General features: G+C 35.4%; 1 protein-coding gene across 2 annotated transcripts in view; it reads left to right on the forward strand.

Moving 5' to 3' along the window:
* The window catches only part of LOC113508891 (nucleolysin TIA-1), a 172,017-nt gene that overhangs the window by 75,190 nt on the left and 74,910 nt on the right, over window positions 1–21,917 (forward strand). Inside the window, exon 1 of one of the 2 annotated variants that reach the window (XM_026892058.1) lies at window positions 7,686–7,946. The exons of the other annotated variant lie outside the window; for it this stretch is intronic. The gene's annotated coding sequence lies outside the window, so the exon portion shown is untranslated. Of the gene's footprint in view, window positions 1–7,685; window positions 7,947–21,917 lie in introns of those variants that run through there. 2 annotated transcript variants of the gene reach the window in all.

Here is a 21,917-nt window from a genome sequence, read left to right on the forward strand (position 1 = left end):
TTACATTACAGTTATTGGTAGAAAAAGAAAAAAAAAACATTACATTTTTATTAAATGTTGTGGTGGTTTACTCACGCGTATTTATCGGGGTAGCCCGACTAGTTTCGGACCCAACCGGAGTCCTTAATCATGAGCAGACGCGGCGGGATCGCGAGTCAAACTTTCGCATCGCAAGTTACAACATTTAATAACGAATCAATCTCACGATAGTTACTATCAAAACATTACATTTTTCCCCAGACATCAGTTTAACAGGCAAATTACTATGTGATACTGTGTTACATGATTTGAAGAAGGTGGCTGGCAGCGGATGGATGCGTGCTGCCTAGGACCGGGATGGTTGGCGCTCTTTGGGGGAGGCCTACGTTCAGCAGTGGACGGAAATAGGCTGAGATGATGATGATGATGATGACTGAGTTACAGTAACATGTGTTGTGTTGTCAGATAGACAATCGCAAGGTAACATACTGGTGTTCAGCTGTCGGGGAGACTGGGATACATTTAGCTTATAACGAGGCTAGATTCAAGATAATAATATGTAGACCAGCCCTTAACAAATCGAAAAAACCCCACGGAAACATACTTACTATCGGGATAAAAACTATTCTATGTGTTAATCCTGGTTATAAACTACCTGTGTACCAAGTTTTGTCAAAATCCGTTCAGTGGTTTTTGTGAGAAACAGGAAAATACATCCCTACATACAATCCTTCGCGTTTATAATAATCCTACAATAAGGATGATAACAATTTTTTTTTACAGTGTCCGTCTTGTAGTTTTTTGAATAATAATGGATACGTATTTTTCAATTTGTCCCGCAAACATAAATTGACCAAATTACAGTGAATGAAACTTACGCGTGACGTCACGATTGAGTATAAATTTTACCATATCGTTACGTCACAAGCCCCCTCTCCTAAACTTTAAAGCAGTTAATCTTAATCAATTCTAGTTTTTCTGAAAAAGGAAAAAATAAGTGTCTCATACTTTTCAATTATCTAACTGAGGGACTAATGAGATTTTTTCTTTTTATACCCAGTCATCATCCCTATTATATCCACTACACATTTCTATGTAAACTATATGTACAGTTATTTATTTTTGCAACTTTAAATTCCAAACTCGTCCTATCTTACATAACACCATCCCTGTATTAGCATTGTTGAAAGTTACCTTAACTTGGTTCTCTTCTGCATAGAGGTTGACCACAGCTGAAACATACACCTCTTTCGACATGAGGCAACGATATGACCCACGATAATAATACTCCATAACTCTCACACAACGCCATCTAGTGTCAAACTAAGCAAAGCTTGTATTATGAGTACTAGACAACTGATAAACATACTTATATATTTCTAAATACATACATGTTATAGATAAACTAGCTGTTGCCCGCGACTTCGTTCCCGTGGGTAGAAGATATAAGTTATGATTTATACCTGCCCTGTTTTTTTCACATTTTCCATTGTATCTTCGCTCCTATTAGTCGCAGCGTGATGGTTTATAGCCTAAAGCCTTCCTCGACGAATGGTCCATTCAACACAAAACGAATTTTTCAATTTGGATCATTAGTTCCTGAGATTAGCGCGTTCAAACAAACAAACAAACAAACTCTTCAGCTTTATATATTAGTATAGATAGATTACACCCAGACACAACAAATGATCGTGCTCATCTTACAAAGTTTTGTTCTAAGTGGGGATCGAACCCACGAGCTCTGGTATAGCAGTCAATCAGTCAGTGGCATGACTTTCTTTTTCTACACTAGAATTTATCTAGAAACTAGAAAGAATTTATAATGCAAAACAATGTTTTACAATAAACAATATTTGTGTAAAATGTTAAAACTTCGTTAAACCTTTGAACCCTTAAAATCAAGTCACTAACAAAAACATTGAAAATGCCTTTGATAGAGTATAATAATAATTAGTGTTCTACAAGTTTCCGTTAAGCACACTTCTTTCATCTTAATATCATAGAAACATGTCGTTGCGTCTTAATTTCGAGGAAACAAGCAGGTTATTAAGGGGTAGTGGAAGCAAAACAAGTCGACTAAGTTCAGAATTAAATGATGCAACGGTTTACTCACGCGTATCTATCGGGATCGCCCGACTAGTTTCGGACCCAACCGGAGTCCTTAGCTGAACTAGTCGGGCACTCCCGATAAATACGCGTGAGTAAGCCGTTACATCATTTAATAATGAATCAGTCTCACGATATTTATTATAAAAATAAGCAATAAGTAGTTTCAGGACAACATGATGATTTTTGATCACGCAATTTCGTGACCGTAACAATCGTTGCTTTACCTCGTTTTCATTATTAGTATTTGCAACTATAGTGGCTCCGAAAATACATCATTTGTGATAAATTCATCTGTCTAGTTATCATAGCTCATGGGATACAGCCTGGTGATAGATGGATAGATAGACGAACTTACAAATCGGACAGACGTACAGATAGATCATAAATTTAATGTAATTTTGATATTTTGAATGCGTTATCTATTTATACGGAACTTATTAGTGTCGAGACTTGCAACTCGCACTTGACCGATTTGTATTTCTTCTTTAATATAGGAAAAAAACTTTAATTTCTATATTACAATTGTATTTGCTAACGGTACAACCGAGACCCTTATTATTTACCTTATTTATAAGTTCTAGGGCCTTATGATATTATGTGAGTGTATGTATACTATGTATATATGTATATGTTGCAGTAAGATTGGGAAATCTGTATGTTCGTGAAAGTTCAAGATTCAGTCTTTTGTAAGGGTTTTTTTTTATTGTCGTTCTGGCACTCTGAATCCTGAATTAATTGATTGAATGCAACAGCAAAAATGTTATTCCAAAAAACAACTACATCTGCCTCAAAAATCAACACTTCGTTTTTTTAAATGACAGAGTCCAATAATTAATTGGAAATCAAGTGTTAAACAGTTGGTGTGTAATACATATTTGAAATCTTATAATATACTAGCTGTTGCCCGCGACTTCGTCCGCATGGTTAGAATATATAAGTTAGGAATTTTTGAACGAAAGCCCTTGAAGATTAATATTTTTCCCCGTTTTTGCCACATTTTCCATTTTATCTTCGCTCCTATTAGTTGCATCGTGATGTTATATAGCCTAAAACCTTCCTCTATTAATGATCTATTGAACACAAAACTATTTTTTCAATTTGAACCAGTATTTCCTGAGCAAACAAACAAACTTTTAGCTTTATATATTAGTATAGATTAAAACTAAAAATAAATAAATCTACGAATCTTATTAAAAATACTTTCAAATATATCTAAATAATATTCCAAATAAAATAAATGAATCAAAGGAACGGACAAAATAGAAATAAAATTGACTAGAATTATCATAAATGTCTGATATTGACCATCACACAGTAACATACAAGCAAGAATTCGGGTACATTCATATACGGGCAGTTATTGACTGCGAGTTTCCCGAATCAAAAGCGAACAGATATAATAATCATACTAGCTGTTGCCCGCGACTTTGTCTGCATCGTCATGTTACCAATCTATACTCTATCTATACTAATATATAAAACTGAAGAGTTTGTTTGTTTCTTTATTTGTTTGAACGCGCTAATCCCAGAAACTACTGGTTTAAATTGAAAAAATATTTTGTGTTCAATAGACCATTAATCGAGGAAGGTTTTAGGCTATATAACATCACTCTACGACTTATACGTGCGAAGATACAATGGAAAATGTGAAAAAAACAGGGCAGGTATTAATCATAACTTATATCTTCTAAAATAACCGTGCGGACGAAGTCGCGGGCAACAGCTAGTAGAAAATAATTCTGTACTGATCACCACATTTGCTCTCTACGGGTAATTTCTGACTCAAATATTTGGAAAAGTATTTTTCCTTAATCATTTGTCAATCCCATATCACGGAAAAAAAAGAAATCGACTCGCTTGTCTGTCGTCGTCAGCTCATTATTAAGGACTCCGTTAGAGTTTGAAAGTTGTTAGCCAGTAGCAAATAACTAGAGTTAACCGATCATCATCATCATCCCATATTCGTCCACTGCTGGACATAGGCCTCCCCAATTGCACGCCATCGAGATATATCTTATTAACCATTAACCGTTAAAATTAACCGTAAAAATTATAACCAAATAAGTACTCTTTGACGCTTTGTAAATTTTTCATTTTGTATTGATATAGTTTAAAAAAAAAATAGTTTAGTTTACTGTAGATATAAATATTGAAATGAAACTACTTTTAGGGATTTTTTCGCGGTTTAATTTTAGATTTCAGTTCCCGACGTTTCGTCACCTTTGCAGGTATCATGGTCACGGGCAGACTGAGATGGCGTTCGTCTTGACAGAAGATGTTGCTCGTTCTTCCTTCATATTTTAATTAATTATTTGTGGTCCGACATACGCAGTATGAGCTCACTGTGTCGTGATGTCTTGCAGCGCTGCTCTTGGGTTTGGCCTTCAGTTTATTTAGTATCGGATCCCAAGTAGGTGATATCTTCCAGCCATCTTCTCTATTGAAATTAGGGTGTTTTTTAATCACAATAGCCTCGCGAATTAAACCGCGATAAAATCCGTAAAAGTAGTTTCATTTCAATGTCTAACATTCGCGTAAACCTAAGAAACCACTATGTATAAATATTTTTAAGTTTATGTATTAGAATCAGTGTTGCCAAATACAAAATTGTTTGCTTTGTAAGATACAACAAATAAGTTCCTAAAATTATTTTCTGTTATTTGATTCGAACCTGCTACATCGACCACACATATCTATTTTAAAACCACAAAGCCACACGTCCCTTGAATATAATTAAAAAAACACATTAAAAAAAACCCAACAATTAAGAATCTTCAAAAGGCAAATGAAACGGAATTGTTTTAACGTTGCTCAAAGCGATGATATAAATTCTTTTTGATCTTAATGTCTAAAACAAAGGAATTTATTTTGTATTTTTTTATTTTCTAAATTACAAAACAACAAAAATACAAAACACAGTCGTTTAAAAAACAAAGACAAAACGCTCTAGGCAAGAGAACCAAACAGATAGTCGAGTGGTTGAGATCACCACGCCAAACCCACTGAGCGCGACGTGTTAGTTAGATCCCCGTAGAACAAGAATTTGTGTGATCCACGAATGCTTGTCCTGAGTCTGGGTGTCTTGTGCATGTGACTTGAATGTTTGTGAAACTTCAATCATTAACAACAATAGGAAACACTCGATTTTATGGCAAGTCAGTCACGTGACTTATAAGCTGTTATTAACACATCTTTGACAGTCGTTACAGGTAGTCAGAAGCTAGAAAGTCTGACAACCAGTCTGACTAAGGGGTATCGTGTTGCCCAGGTAATCTGGATAGACTAGAAGCCGACCCTAACCTAGTTGGGAAAAGCCTAGGATGATGATAGTACCTCATTACTGAGATTGTCTGTCCGTCAGTCCATCCATCTGACGCCGGATTGTATCTCATGAACCGTGGAACATATAAAAAAAATACAGGCCTTGTGTTTCTGTTGTCTACAATAACAAATGATGAAAATAAATATCTTGGTAAGGCAACAGTTGCTACGGTCATAAAAATGAACTCCCAATTTATGTGTCCTATTTGTACGGAACTCACACTTTCACAAGTCCGACTCGTACTTGACCATTTTGAACATGAATACTGTTGATGGAAAACTAGAATAGGTTTTTAGATTTTAAAATTAAGATATCAGAATGAAATCGCGTTTACCGAAGCTTTCTGCTTACCCACTTTGGATCGTAAAATGAGAACAGCGTTTCTCAAACTTTAAAAATGTTTTTTTTTTTCTTTTATAACTGGAGGTTTTACATATAGAAAATCATTACAAAAGAAGAGCTGATTAAAATCCCTCGTTTAGAAAGATCATAATAATATTAAACTCGCGAAAGTTTGTACATATATTTCTAAATATAAATGACCAAATGATCGTGCTCATTACATAAACATTGTCCTAAGTGGGACTCGAACCCAGGACCTCAGGCATCGCAGCAAGGGTCACAAACCACTAGACCATCGGGCCAGTCAATTGTGTCAGAAATCAGAAACATTACCCTCTTTCGGACGCAGTCATGTAAAAATATACATGTACGTTACTGACACAATAGTTTTGCAAACAGACATAAATTTAACAGCTTATTTTGTCAAGACAATGAGATCACAGTATATTGATTAAAAAAAAATTGAAGCTACCCTGAAAATTTCAGCCTGCTAGCTTATCGGAAAGTGACTCAAAATTGAGTTACAAATATCCAACCGGAACGACAAACAAACAAGCAAGAAAGTGTGTGTATAAAACTGTGAGAAAAATGGTCACCCATCCAAAGGCTAACCTAGGTGAGAGAAGCTTAACCTTTACTATCTGTAAAACCCTCACCTAGTCACGAATTCTTCAAATTGAAAACCTCTATATAGCCTTGTGGAAAAGTAATTATGGAAACTCAAATAAATTCGAAAACTTTCAGAACCCAACTTATATTTATTTTGAAGTTTAAAACAATCAGAGTTTATAAAGGAAATGTTTAGTTAAGTATATTTGATTTGAAACAAAAAATCTTTTAATTTATACTTTTTCAAAACTAAAATTAAAAGAAAATACATCATCTTTGAAAATTTCAGATGTATATCGTTCTTTAAATAGAGCCTTTTGACGGACAGACAGCGGAACCTTACTAATTGGATTTCACATTTTTCATTTGTAAGCAGAACTCTAAACTATATTAAAATTATTCGAAAAAAAGTAAGTAGTTAAGACGGTTGTTAAAAATTTTTCAAACGTGTTTAACAATACGGTTATTATGCTTGAAAAACGTTTTTTTCTAAACAATCGGTCAATTACGGGTATCAGCTACCTACACACTAAATTTCACCAAAAACGGTCGAGCAGTTTGAGAGTAAAGAAGCAATAAAAATACATGCTACGTGAACTCCGCTGTTTTTCCAATATTGTTCTCGTTCCCTTAAAAGATGATAAAATAAATAACTCCACTCTGTAATCGATATTCTGGTTAAATTTAAAATTATTAGTTAACTTAGCTGTTACACAATTACTGTAACAAAATCGGACCAGCCGTTTCAAAGATTATCTTTAACAAATAGCAAATATAACAATAATAAGTAGACTAATGTTTCAAACTCGAAGCATCTATTCTGACATCGCAAGCATAATTTTATCTCAATTTATGTTTTAATTGATATTATGTTGTAAATTATAATAATTACCTCATTCACAAAGTCGGTTAAAAATGGCCGCCAGTCAATGCGGCAAATATTCCATCTTACTAATAGTCCTTAATACACAATCATAAAAACAATTATTTTCCGTTAAAACCAAACTTGTATCAAAGGAAAAACATTAAAAAATATCAGATAATAAAATAAATTTACTAACATTGAGAACCTTCAGCATTCGCGAAGCAAAATTTCACTTTAGTTACGATTGCTACGAGTGCGAGGGAGACAGCAAGCATACGGGTGCGACAGTGACAGCTACACGGCTGTCAGCTACGACTAATCAATGCATATAGTCGAAACAGCCTGCAGAAGATTCAGTGTACCCCGAGGCATCATAGACTACGGTACTGCCGGCCTCGACAAAAAAATAAAAATAAAATACAATAAAAATAAATAAAAAACAAAAAAAACGTTAAATCGAAACTCGTTGGTCGATAAAAAAATAAAAAAGCCGCGTTCGAAATTCAAATTTAATAGCAACAAAGGATTTCAGCCGACGCGTCTATATCTTTGTCCTGTGGTTTTTTTTAAATTGTCTTTTTAAAATACGTGTTTTAAATATTAGGTTATCAGCATTGTGGTTTATAATGTACAGGGTGTGGTTTTTTCCGTTATTTTAGTTCGGTTTTGGCATATAACGTGATTCCTTTGTTCGCGATGCACCAGGCTTAACTCCAAAAGGTAATATGTAGTTTCAAATAAGCGCCATTTTGAATTTCCCATTTCCTCCTGCATTTCCCGATTTTCTTTTACTAAACTATATTTGTGTTTAACTATATCTATTTTGATTCACTTCTTTATGCAGATAATGTTTTGCACAGACCTTATACCTACTTAAAAAAAAAATGCATGTGTGTGAAAATGTGTATACATCATGTTTCTTTTTCAGCAAATAAATAATATATTTTTTTGAAAATTATAAAAAAAAAAGATTTTCATAATATTTGATTAAATATGCAATTTATAGTAAAATAAAACGTAAATATTGATAAAGCAAATTATATATTTTTGCTACAAATAGATTTAGAAGTATTTAAATGCAATCACACATTTAGGGCGGGCGTAATAATTTTCATGCGTTTTTTCCGCCTAGCCTTTTTGCAAGCCTAGCCTTTTTCAGGCTCAGTTTCAGCTGAACACCAGTATGTCACCTCGCGACTGTCTATCTGACAACACAACACATGTTACTGTAACACAGTATCACATAGTAAGACTGCGTCACAACTGTAATGACTTGATGTCTGTCAAAGATCAACGTATGACAGTCGCTTGACAGATATGTATGGAATTGTATATGGATATAAGTAATGGATGTGAGAAACGGTAACTATCTATTCTTTATTCATATGCAAGTAATTTTTAAGACCTGAAATAATAAAACAACGGTTGCCTACTTAAAAAATAAGAGGTGGTTTCATATGCGTAAATATGGTCACCCATCTAAGAATCAACCGCGGCATGCACTGCTTTACTTTTATTATCAATTGTCAGTGTATAACAGTTTACTATTTCTGATTAATTTCGTTGCGGGTTCCAAGGCAGTTAATTGTTCCCCCTGGGACACACCGAACTTAAGTGTTTCGGTGGTTTTCGTTGGTCTCATTGTAGATCCTGGCTTATAGGAGTTGCAGTGACGGGTATGTATGGCGTGGTAGGCCTATGAAAATGAACAGGGTTAAGTATTATAATTTTCTATTTGTGTTAATAAATTGGAAAAGGTATAATATTTTGGTAAGATATTAAACAACACCCTTCTATATCGTATTTTGTTATGTTATATTTTTTTACTATTATTGAGGAGCTTGTGGCTAAGCTATAACCGCATAAGTGATTCGATCACAGGTTAAAGCGTCTTGACGCGGTTGGTCCGTACATGGGTGACCATCTTTGTCATAACGAGTTCCTCCGTGTTTCGGAAGGCACGTTAAATTGTCGGTCCCGGCTGTTATTCCTACATCTTTGACAGTCGTTACAGGTAGTCAGAAGCTTGAAAAAGTCTGACAGCCAGTCTAACCAAGGGGTATCGTGTTGCCCAGGTAACTGGGTTGAGGAGGTCAGATAAGCAGTCGCTCCTTGTAAAACACTGGTACTTAGCTGAAACCGGTTGGACTGGTAGCCGACCCCAACATAGTTGGGAAAAGGCTAGGCCAATGATATTTTTTTACTATTATATGAATACATTAATTGTTAAATGAATACACAGGTAATTAAGATCAGAACATTCTAATTTTTCTTGCAATATTACTTACTGATGATAAGAAAGAAGGTTAAGTGTGAGTCGGACTCGAAACAGAGGATTCCGTATGAATAGGGATATGAGAAACAAATACACTCATCAAATTTATAAGATTACCAATTGTTGCTTAACCTCAATGATAATGTAAATAATTTATAATCTGTAACATAGGAAACGTCATTGTAAATTTCAACTGTCAAATTATCAATGATAATGAGACAACTGCCTAATGAGTAACGGACGGACAGTATTAGAGTTCTATTTTAAAACTTTTCGTTCCGAAGTCAAAGTTTTTAATTAGCACTAACTGAAGTTCAAACTTTATACTTTACACAAAGCCATTGTTTCAACCACTATGCCATTAGGTAATGTTCTCGTTAAAATTTGATAGTTGCTTGCGATTAATAACTATAATTGTATTTCAACTTGTTGAAAAATATTGATTAGTGCGCTTGCGAAATCTGGCAACAAAGGATAATCCCATGGTGGGCGCCATTACCGAAGCTGTTAATAACACCAGCCTGTAACTGTCCCACTGCAGGCCTCTCATACAGAGGACGAGCATTGATCACCACGCTTGTGAGCTGCCCCACGGTGGGGCGCCATTACCGAAGCTGTTAATAACACCAGCCTGTAACTGTCCCACTGCAGGCCTCTCATACAGAGAACGAGCATTGATCACCACGCTTGTGAGCTGCCCCACGGTAGGGCGCCAATACCAAAGCTGTTAGCATAATTTACAGAGACCTAACATGAAATTTCACTTAATCTTCCTTCAAAAAACACAATGAGCCACCAATTGGGTGTAATTTACCAATAATATGTATGTATTTAGAAATATATAAGTAAGTTTATCAGTTGTCTGGTTACCATAACACAAGCTCTGCTTAGCTTGGGATCAGATAACATCTCCAAGCGCTAACTTTAATCAAATCCCTCTAATGTATTGAACTGACAAGTCAAAGTCACGTCACTTGTCTAAAAAGAAATTTCATTCTTAAATATTTCAAAATTTCTATGTGTAGTCTGTCTTTAATATCTTTCAAGTTGAATTTGATCAACTTCCTGGTTTCCGATTGAGATGAAATTTTGACAGCATGTGTATATTGTGTGACAATGCAATATTATGATGATAGAGAGCTGACCTGATGCTGGACCTGGAAGGTGGCCATAGAAGCTTCGCTAAACCACACCATTGAGTTTAAATAAATTTGAATTGTCTTTTCCAGTACTTTGAGACCAAAGCACAAAAGCGTTTCCCACGTTTTTATACACTCACTTTTCTTGTTTGTTTGTCGCTCAAGTTGAATTTTTGTAACTCAATTTTGAGGCACTTCCCGATAAGCTAGCAGGCTGAAATTTTCAGGGTAGCTTCAAACCCGATGACAATACAATTCACAACTATAAAAACGGCTGAACCGATGTTTATATATAGCATTTAAAAACGTGGGTATTTCGATTTATTTAATCTATAATTATTGATATTTGCTCTTCAATGCGACATAGCATTGTCTTCACGGCCTATAATAATACAGGCATCAATAGGTCTAGATCTAAATTGGACTGGATTCTCCCCGGAGATAACATTGTCTAGTATTGACTCCCCAGGGAAATTACCTTTACCCCTTAACGCCCCCCTTACCCCCCTAAGAGGTAATTATTGACACGAGAATTTGGTGTCCAAAAAGAATCCGTTTATATTGTCAATACTGTTATCTAAGTATCTTATCTATATATAAAGCATAAGAGTTTGTTTGTTTGAACGCGTTAATCTCAGGAACTACTGGTTCAAATTGAAAAAATCGTTTTGAGTTAAATAAACTATTCATCGAGGAAGGTTTTAGGCTATATAACGTCACGCTGCGACTAATAGGAGCGAAGATACAATGGAAAACGTTGAAAAAATAGGGAAAATTATTCACCTTCGAGGGCTTCTGTTCAAAAATTCCTAACTTAAATCTTCTAACCACGCGGACGAAGTCGCGGGCAACAGCTAGTGTGTATATAAAAATGCATTGCTGTTCGTTAGTCTCGCTAAAACTCGAGAACGGCTGAACCGATTTGGCTTATTTTAGTCTTTAATTATTTGGTGCAAGTCCAGGGAAGGTTTAAACGATGATAGAATATGGAAAAGTTGCAACAGAATATTTTTAAGTGACTTGAATGTTTGTGCAACACAGGGGTTAAATAGTTTAATTGACGACCTCCGTGGTCGAGTGGCGTACGCACCGGTTTCAAGGTGTCGCTAGCTCTGAGGTCCCGGGTTCGATCCCCGGCCGGGTCAATGTAAAAATTCACTTTCTACATTGTCTCGGGTCTGGGTGTTTGTGGTACCTTCGTTGTATCTGAATTGCGTAACACAAGTGCTTCAGCAACTTACTTTGGGTTCAGAGCAATGTATGTGATGTTGTCCGCATGTATTTACTTATTTTTATCTAAAATAAAAAAACCTTCCTTTTTTAATCTTTTGACTTAACAACCCTAAATCTAATATTTTCCTAGTTTTTTTTTTTCAAAATAAAATACCAGTCTACCAGTTTGGAGTTTCAGATTCAAATATTTGTAATCCAGGTTTCCTCACGATGTTTTTCTTCACCGTTTGTCAGTGGTGTCTTAGAATAATTGAGAGAGCACATTTAACTTGGACATAATCCGATCACCTCACGAATTTAATAACCAAAATGTTATTATTTTCTTTTGTTAATAACAAAAGCTAAATCATCTTTTCATCGGCTTCAATTAAAACAAGATTCTAACGTACAAATAATTAAAAATATCTCTCTTTTTGGTACTATAAGTGTCATTTTTGATCTAATCTCTAGAGGAGAGATCGTATTTAAGATAACAAAAAAAACCATTTCGATAGCTTTTGTCGTTTTACGCATATAAGGAGTATTGAAACATATAACTGTTTATTTTATAGTCTAATTCTTTGTTAGGGTTTCTTACCAAAAAGGGTAAAACGATACCACTACCTCTCCGTTCTTCGGTTACCAGAGTTTATCTCATAAACTCTGATTGCTAGACAATTGAAAATTACACAGGTGATATATATATATATATATATCACCAGTAACCAGTAACCAGCATATATATATATATGTTACCGCTATAAATACAACTAACTAAATGAAAGAGACCGGACGGTATATCTTTGTTCCCTTGGAAGATGGGTAGGCCTTTAGTGTGGGACGCCACTTGTGTCGATACTCTTGCGCCATCTCATCTTCCCGGCTCTTTGAGCTGCGCTGGCTCTGCTGCCGCGGCTGCTGAAAACCTCAAACGGCGCAAATATGGTAATCTAGTTGGTAGTTACTTCTTTGAGCCGTTTGGGGTTGAAACTTTTGGGCCGTGGGGGCCGAGTGCCAAAACGCTTTTTCAAGACCTAGCAAAGCGTCTCGTTGACACTTCTCGTGACCCAAAGGCTGGCTTTTACCTCGCTCAGAGGATTAGCATTTCCATTCAAATGGCAATGCTGCCAGTCTTTTGGGCACACTCCCAGCCGGCAGCGATGCCGATGAATTTTTTGATGCCTTAATTTAATAATTTTTTGTTTTGTAACTTGTAAATATTTAACTCTGTAAAATTGTAAATAAAGTCCACTAACTAAATTCAAATTTGTTTTTAAGCGAAATTGGAGAGGATCAAAAATCAGATGGGAACCTACCATGTATTTCTGCAAAAAAAAATACCCTACTTGACTAGAACTCCTAAGCTAGTGTACCAAGTCCAACGAATGCTGCGTTTCCACCAGATATGTACGATGATGCGAGGGATTTAGCGAGAGAGGGAGCGTTGGCAACAAAAAAACCTTACTTTGAAGTCGGTTACTGGAAATTAGCAACTTTTTTCTTTCTGCACAAAAAAAACGTTAATTAATTTTCCAACAATTTATCTTTAAGCTCCCGTTTTTAATGAAAACATTTTGTAAAAGATAATAAAAGGTAATGAAAGATGAATTTATCTTTTATTATTCAATTATGTTTCTGTTTTAAAATGGTTCTTCTTGTTTTGTTTTTTTGGGGTGGTTGTGTGTGGTTACGTTGGCTAAGAGAACGAGTATTGATCGCAGTTTTTAATAACACCAGCCTGTAACTGTCCCACTGCAGGCCTCTCATACAGAGAACGAGCATTGATCACCACGCTTGTGAGCTGCCCCACGGTGGGGCGCCATTACCGAAGCTGTTAATTACTCCACCCTGTAACTGTCCCACTGCAGGTCTCTCATACAGAAATTAAATAACGAAACTACGTAAATAATTCAATATCATATCATTTACTTAAGGAAAACTGAATAAAATTTAAATACATCTCAAAATCTAGACTCCAGACAAATTATTCAAAATATTTTTATTTCATTTTCTTTTTGAGTATTTCTTTTGACATCTAAATTTCAATAAAATGGCACTCTACACTGACTTGGAGTTCTTGCTACGCTCTCGTAGGCGGAACTACGAGATAGTGCTACGCCTGCTACGAGCGTAGGCCGCTACGGTATTATTTGATAAATTGCTTTTAAATTGACACGTGCTTGTATTTGAGACCTGTTTTTTATTCAACCTTTTTACATTAACTTACAAAATAAAGGTATTTTCTATACAATTAAATAAAATATCTCCCAGTCTCACCGACAGCTGAACACCAGTATGTCACCTCGCGACTGTCTATCTGACAACACAACACATGTTACTGTAACACAGTATCAGACAAAGATGGTCACCCATCTAAGGACCAACCGCGTCAAGACGCATTAACCTGTGATCGATTCACTTATGCGATTATAGCTTAGCCACGAGCTCCTCAAAAGGAGCGGTCAAACACGGGTTACAAGCCGAAACTAATCTATACTTCTATACTAATATATAAAGCTGAAGTACTACTGGTTTAAATTGAAAAAATATTTTTGTATTGAATAGACCATTCATCGAGGAAGGTTTTAAGCTATATACTATCACGCTGCGACTAACAAGAGCGAAGATACAATGGAAAATGTAGTAAAAACCTGGCAGGTATAAATCATAACTTATATCTTCTAACCACGCGGGCGAAGTCGCGGGCAACAGCTAGTCTATTGATATTCATCATGGAAAACATGAAAGAGAAATAGTTTTTTGGGAACTGCAAACAATTCAGGTCCATCAGTACGGCAAACAGTTTTGGCCTCAACATGGCCTCTTTTCAGCCTGATCACGTGACGTTTAGGCCATTAAAAAATTAGGTCAAAACGGTACAGGCCTTTGTTTAGGTTCGCTCGAAGATGAAAAACGAAATCATTCGGTTTTCATTTGTAATGCTTTAATTCGGGAGGTAAGCAGACGACGTTTCTTTGTAGAAACGACCCCCGCAGTAAGAAATTAAATCCTTGTATCGCGTTTTCACAAACATTCAAGTCACATGCACAAGACACCCAGACTCAGGACAAGCATTCGTGGATCACACAAATGCTTGTCCTACGAGATCGAACTAACACGTCGCGCTCAGTGGGTTTGGCGTGGTGACCTCAACCACTCGGCTATCCGTGCAGTCAAGGCAGACTAATTTGAATAGCAAAGAAGTTTGTTTCAGACGTTTTATTGAAACATATTTGTTTATAACCAACACGTTAAGAGGGGTACTAATACAAGGCCTTCGCTGTCTGTTTGTACGTCTATCACCAGCGTGTAGTTCATGAATGACGATATGACAGTTGATATTTTTTATAGATTTTGTGTTCATATAGCTGCTTTAACGGTAAATTCTAATAAAATGAGAACAAATTAAATAATTATTAAATTGAGCTACCCAAGCATTTGTGTGATCCACGAATGCTTGTCCTGAATCTGGGTGTCTTGTGCATGTGACTTGAATGTTTGTGATGGGCACGATCATTTGTTCTGGTGTCTGGATGTAATTTATCTGCAATATGTATGTATTTAGAAATATATAAGTATGTTTATCAATTGTCTAGTACTCATAACCCAAGCTTTGCTTAGTTTGAGACTAGATGGCGTTGTGTGCGAGTTGTTACAAAGAAAAGTTATCGAATCAAGTATTTATTTTGATACATAGCAGCCTTTGGCATATATTCCGATCACGAAGTCACATAAAATTTTAGATGATTCATCTTTATGATGGTTTTACATAATTTCTTTGTTCTTTCATACTTTTTTCTTGATTAATATAAGAATTGATGTGTGGAGTATTTTCTTGTTCCGAAATGTCTTTGAGAGAGAACATTATTTGAGGTTTTTGTTCGGACAATTTATAGAGGATGGAATTGTAGTAATCTATATACTAATATATAAAGCTGAAGAGTTTGTTTGTTTGTTTGAACGCGCTAATCTCAGAAACTACTAGTCCAAATTGAAAAATCTTTTTGTGTTGAATAGACCATTCATCGAGGAAGGCTTTAGGCTATAAACCATCACGCCGCGACTAATAGGAGCAAAGATACAATGGAAAATGTGAAAAGAACAGGGCAGGTACAATTCTTTACTTATATCTTCTACCCACGGGGACGAAGTCGCGGGCAACAGCTAGTTTAGTAAATAAAGACCCGTCAAATGCGAGTTGAACTTGCAACGCCGAGAGTTCTGTACATATAGGAAAAGCAAATTTGCAACGAATTTTTCGTTAGCAATATAAATTATGACAGTAAGAATCGTTACATAACCTCAATTTTCTGTTAAAAAGTGTCAATAAAATTATATCACGTGTTAAGATTTCATAACGAATCATAAGATACCGTCCTGTGACAAACGGATGGATAGGCGAACAGTCGCCCAAATTGACTGATGGCTAGACAGATAGTCAGCAGGACGATTAAAAATGAGACAGATATCAAAAAATACGAAATTTCATATACGACTTAAAAGATACAACGGTTTACTCACGCGTATTTATCGGGGTAGCCCGACTAGTCTCGGACCCAACCGGAGTCCTTAATCATGAGCTGCGGCGGGCGAGCGAGTCGATCTGGTAGGTATATTAAAAAACAACTCAGAGGTTTTGGAATTCGGTCAAAAATCTTATAAAAAATAAACAAAACCAAGAAGTTTACTCTTCCAAAAAAAAACCATTTATTTTTCTTTGAGAAAATTAAATAATTTATTCTACAATTGGGTCGAAGTTTTCAGAGTTTTCATTTGAATAAGCAAAGCGAATATCTTGAAACAAATTCGTTTCAGTTGAATACGTTTTAGTTTCAGGGAGTTATGCGTATGACGTAATTGTTTAACCGACTTTAAATAGAGGGTATTATTAATAATTAATTGTAGTTAATACAGGTACTATAGGTTTATATACATTTCTTATTGGGATAATATAATATTAGTTACGCAAAAGTAGATTAATATTGAGGTTTCATACCAAAAGGGTACAAAAGGAACCCTATTACTAAACATTGTCTGTCCGTCTGTCCGTTAGTCTATTACCTGTCTGTAACTAAAAAAAGTTAACATTATCAATAGAACATTTATTTCACTCTTAATATGTTACTAGTTTAAAAAAAATCTCAAATCTATACTAATATATAAAGCTGAAAAGTTTGTTTGTTTGAACGCGCTAATCACAGGAACTACTGGAAGAAATTGATAAATGTTTTCTGTGTTGAATAGACCATTCATCGAGGAAGGTTTAAGGCTATATGCGATCACGCTGCGACTAATAGGAGCGAAGATACAATAGAAAATGTGGAAAAAAAACAAGGATAATTGTTCGTCTTCGAGGGCTTCCGTTCAAAAATTCCTAACTTATATCTTCTAACCACGCGGACGAAGTCGCGGGCAACAGCTAGTTGAGTAATTATACATTACAGTTACTACAAAAGATTACACTCACTTAAAGGGTTAATAACGTTACCATATAACTGACGCTCCGCTGTCAATCCGTTGGTACATCTATCACCTGTCTGTATCTCACGAACCGCTATAACTAAAGTGATGAAATTTTCCCTCCCGACAATTAAGACATAAGATTTTTTATTACACTTCAATTCCCTCGCTAACTGAATAACATTAAATGAAAACCGGTCCAATACGAGACAGACTTCCAAGATGGCCGCCTGCCAAGAGAATTTGGCGCCAAACCGCATAACTTAGTTATTTTGTCTTCTGTCAAATATTATTCGACGAGATAAGACGTGGTTACATCTAGAAGAGGTTTAGTTAAGCATTTATGTAATCTACAAAGCTTTTTTTTTGCGTTTTTTTCTTCTATCGCGATGTTTCACAAACATTCAAGTCACATGCACAAAGACACCAAGACTCAGGACAAGCATTCGTGGATCGCAAATAAGCTTGTCCTACGCGGTACACTCAATTGCAATGAATTTGTGTTGTAACGGAACTGGAAAATATTATTTCCTCCTCCTCCTATTTGCTGTTTCTGATTAATTTCGATGCGGGGCCAAGTAACTCGTTTCTGGACACACCTAGCATAACGGAAAGACAGCGTGCTGCAGAAAAAATGCTCATGCTCATATGAGCATTTTTTCTGTGTCTGGGTGTAATTTATCTATGTATATTATGTATGTGTTGAGAAATATATATTATAAGTATGTTTATCAATTGTCTAGTACTCATGATACAAGCTTTGCTTAGTTTGAGACTAGATGGCGTTGTGTTAAAGTTGTGGAATATGATAATTATTATTTGTAAGTGCGCTACTCTTTTCTGTCACAATATAACTTCATGGGAAGACACACGGTCTTTTTAAAGGCGTGCACGGAGACACAGGTCCAAAATGCAAAGGCCTTGTTGAGACTATAGTCTAAAATGCGATGGGATATCTACCAGGGGCTATCCATCCCTACTCTATAAAAGAACAGAAATAGACGGCCTTATAGCTACAAAACTATTGCAAAATTGTAGAAACGTAGTACAATTATTATCACACCAACAAGCAATTAAACTGCGTATTCAATTAAACGCCGTTTTAACACAGACCCAAATATTCAGTTAAAATAACTGTGAATAATGGCGAGATGTTTTAAAAACAACAAATTTGCCAGAAGCTAATTCTTTGAAAGCTCTCTGTTGTTATTACTTTGACGTCTTAAATGATGTAAATTAATTTGTTTATTATTTCGTTTCGAGTATTTTAAGGATGTCTTTAGAAGGAGACGTTATCTGACTGTGCTGGTATAGTTAGACTAGCTCACCACACATGGCAATCATTGCAACTTAGGATAAACAATAACCAACGAAAACCACCCGGCAATCAATGAAATCAAATCAAAAATCATTTATTCAAATTAGGCTACTAAGTAGCACTTTTTGAAGGTCAGATTACATTGGACAGCACCCAGTTTCGCCCTTCACCGCTTCCTAAGTGCTTTTGCTGTGAGAGAAGAAACAGCAACAAACTCCCCAGCAGCACGCTGTCTTTCCGTTATGCTAGGTGTGTTGTCACACAAACAATAGTCCTGGGTGGGAATCGAACTCACAACCACCGGTATAGCAGTCAGGGTCACGAACCACTAAACCAACAGGCCAGTCCAATAAATCGATGGCCTATAACGGTATTATTCCGAAGACATATGTAATATATTATTGTGATTCAAATCAGGTTGTGCACCTCTGGCAGGTTGCCCACAACCTATGTTTTCACTACAATGTTTACAAATATTCGAATAGTGATACTTTTTCCCACGTTTTTATACACTTTCTTGTTTGTTTGTTTGTCGATCCGGTTGGATTTTTGTAAATCAATTTCGATCCACTTCTCGATAAGCTAGCAGGCTGAAATTTTCAGGTTAGCTTCAAACCCGATGACAATGCAATTTACAACTATAAAAACGGCTGAAGCGATTTTGATAAAATTTGATTGGAGTAACATTTAAAAACGTGGGTATTTAGATATTTTTAAATCTATCAATTTGGTCCCAGTTTTTACTATTTGTAACCCTCGACGGAAAATGAGGGGTGTTAGTTTGACGTATGTTTTTGTGGAATCATAGCTCTCAAACTAATTGATACAATTTAATTTGTTTTATATTAAAGGAGAATTATTTTCTGAGTGTTTTTAGATATGTTTCGTAGCAATCGGTTGAGACGCTTAAAACTTCCGGGGGGTAAAGTCTTATCGTTGGCGTTGTTTTAAATTTTTTATTTTATCTTGGCGCGAAGTCCTTTTTAAAATATAGACTAAGACGTCAACCGAATGTCACACAGTTTAGTGTCATATAGTTAAACTAGCTGTTGCCCACGACTCCGTCCCCGTGGGTAGAAGATATAAGTTATGAATTATACCTGCCCTGTTTTTTTTACATTTTCCATTGTATCCTCGCTCCTATAAGTCGCAGCGTGATGGTTTATAGCCTAAATTCTTCCTCGATGAATGGTCTATTGAACACAAAGCGCGTTCAAACAAACAAACAAACTCTTCAGCTTTATATATTAGTATAGATTAAGTTTTTATTTGTAAAGGATCAAAACGGATACTTATTACTAGGGTTTCTGTCTGTCTATCAACAAGCTGTATCTCAAGTGCCATGATAACCAGAAAGTAACAATTTTTGCCCCTAATAATTATATTTCAACAAAATAATGATTTCGAATTAAAAGTACAATGACAAATTGAGGTTAAGCATCGTTTGGTACGGGCAAAAATTTCGTAAACTATTCTTTTTTTGCAATTATATTTTACTTCAGTTTTCATACAGAACCCCTAGGCATCGCAGGTCCGATACGCACTTAACCGGGTTTTTTTAAGCAATTTAGTATCTTTGAAACCCTAGTTCAGATAAATACTTAGACCTTTGTTTAGTCCTAGCTACCGCATTAGGTTAAGTAACCTGTAATGGTAGATTAGTGTGATAATTAAATAAATAAATAAATAGTAATCTTTTAGAAGAAACTGTTAATCATCATATATAGGAGTGACATTTAAAACAAAACGTCATTTATTTAAACCCATTGATTAAAAGGCTTAACTAACAAACTACTTATGTAAGTAATTTTAACAAAACCGCTCGGCGTCGGTACTTTGATCTCAAAGGTTGACGGTTCCCTTTGATGTCTAGTTGATCAAGTTTGTTATCTTAGCTCGTCAAGTGTTCGAGTCAAGTTTCGTGGTTAAAAATGTTAGTGTAGTTTAGTATTAAGAGCGTTTTAGTAGTTTAACTTTCATAGTTACGGTTAAAATGTAACTATGTGATGCTGTGTTACAGTGACATGTGTTGTGTTGTCAGATAGACAGTCGCGAGGTAACTGGTGTTCAGAGTCGCTTCAAAAAGATGACAGTACAGGGTGAATTTCAACAGGTCCAATAAAATCTTCATTTCCGTGGATTTTTTATTCTTCAACTAAGAAGAAGATAAAATAGTGTTTACTCAAGTTTATGATCAGATATGCAGTTTTGCTTAATATCTAGCAGATAGCTTAAAAAACTAACGAGATATACAAGATTGAAAATTCCGTGCCACGGCGATGAAACATGCATGCACAGCAATGAAACATGCGTCCATGGCAATTAAATGTTATTATAGTGTACAAGAATTTTTAAATGATAAAGTTAATAATTGAAACAAAAATAAATACTATTAATTTATACGCAATAATAATAGAATATAATATGTTAAAATCCAGTAACACATGATATTATTTTTATAATATAACTATAAATAGATACATCCCTGTCCAGGGGCGATGAAAGCATAAGTCACGGAAATGAAACACGTGGCCGCGGCAATGGAAGGAAACTGTTTTACAAGGCACGGCGATGATGTTTTTTTCATTCCCGTGTATTTTTTTTCATTACCATAGCAAATTTTGTCCACGGAAACCACGGCAATGAAAGCACGGCGATGAAAATCAAGGGGTATAATTCAATTTACTAAAAAACTGGTAATAATTAACAGTAATGAACACTTTACAAATAAACTAAATATAAATGGCATTGTATTGAATGCTCAATCGAGATTAAAAACTTATTGAAATAGAAGTTAGACCTATCCACGGCGATGAAAGAAAAAATGGCCAGTACCAAAAAATCGAATACTTTTAATTATAGCTCGAAAACGCGTACACACGTCGTTCCTTGTCGAGCCTTTCGACGTTACTTATATGCAACGTTTAACGCACAACGGGAGCGACGCAAAACGTTAGAATATGCTATATTCTCGAATATGTTTAGGACATGGCGATGAAAGGTAGTTCTGGGACAAACGGTTTCTTATAAACCATACGTTGTATTGTTTAGATATTTGAATAAATGTATTCCAAGACAATACTTAAACTATTCACGAATCAAATAAAACTAAGTTTTAATATAAATAACGATACATTTTTGATCAATGATGTATTTAATACATCAAGGTGACGTGTGGACAAACACGGCGACGAAAGATTATGTGGTTTAACTTTTTTTTTTGGAAAACCTATTAATTCTATTAATAAAATATTTACTGCTACAGATAGGTTTTTATGTCATCTATC

Source organism: Trichoplusia ni, chromosome 3 (assembly GCF_003590095.1).
Source record: "Trichoplusia ni isolate ovarian cell line Hi5 chromosome 3, tn1, whole genome shotgun sequence".
Lineage (NCBI taxonomy): Eukaryota > Metazoa > Arthropoda > Insecta > Lepidoptera > Noctuidae > Trichoplusia > Trichoplusia ni.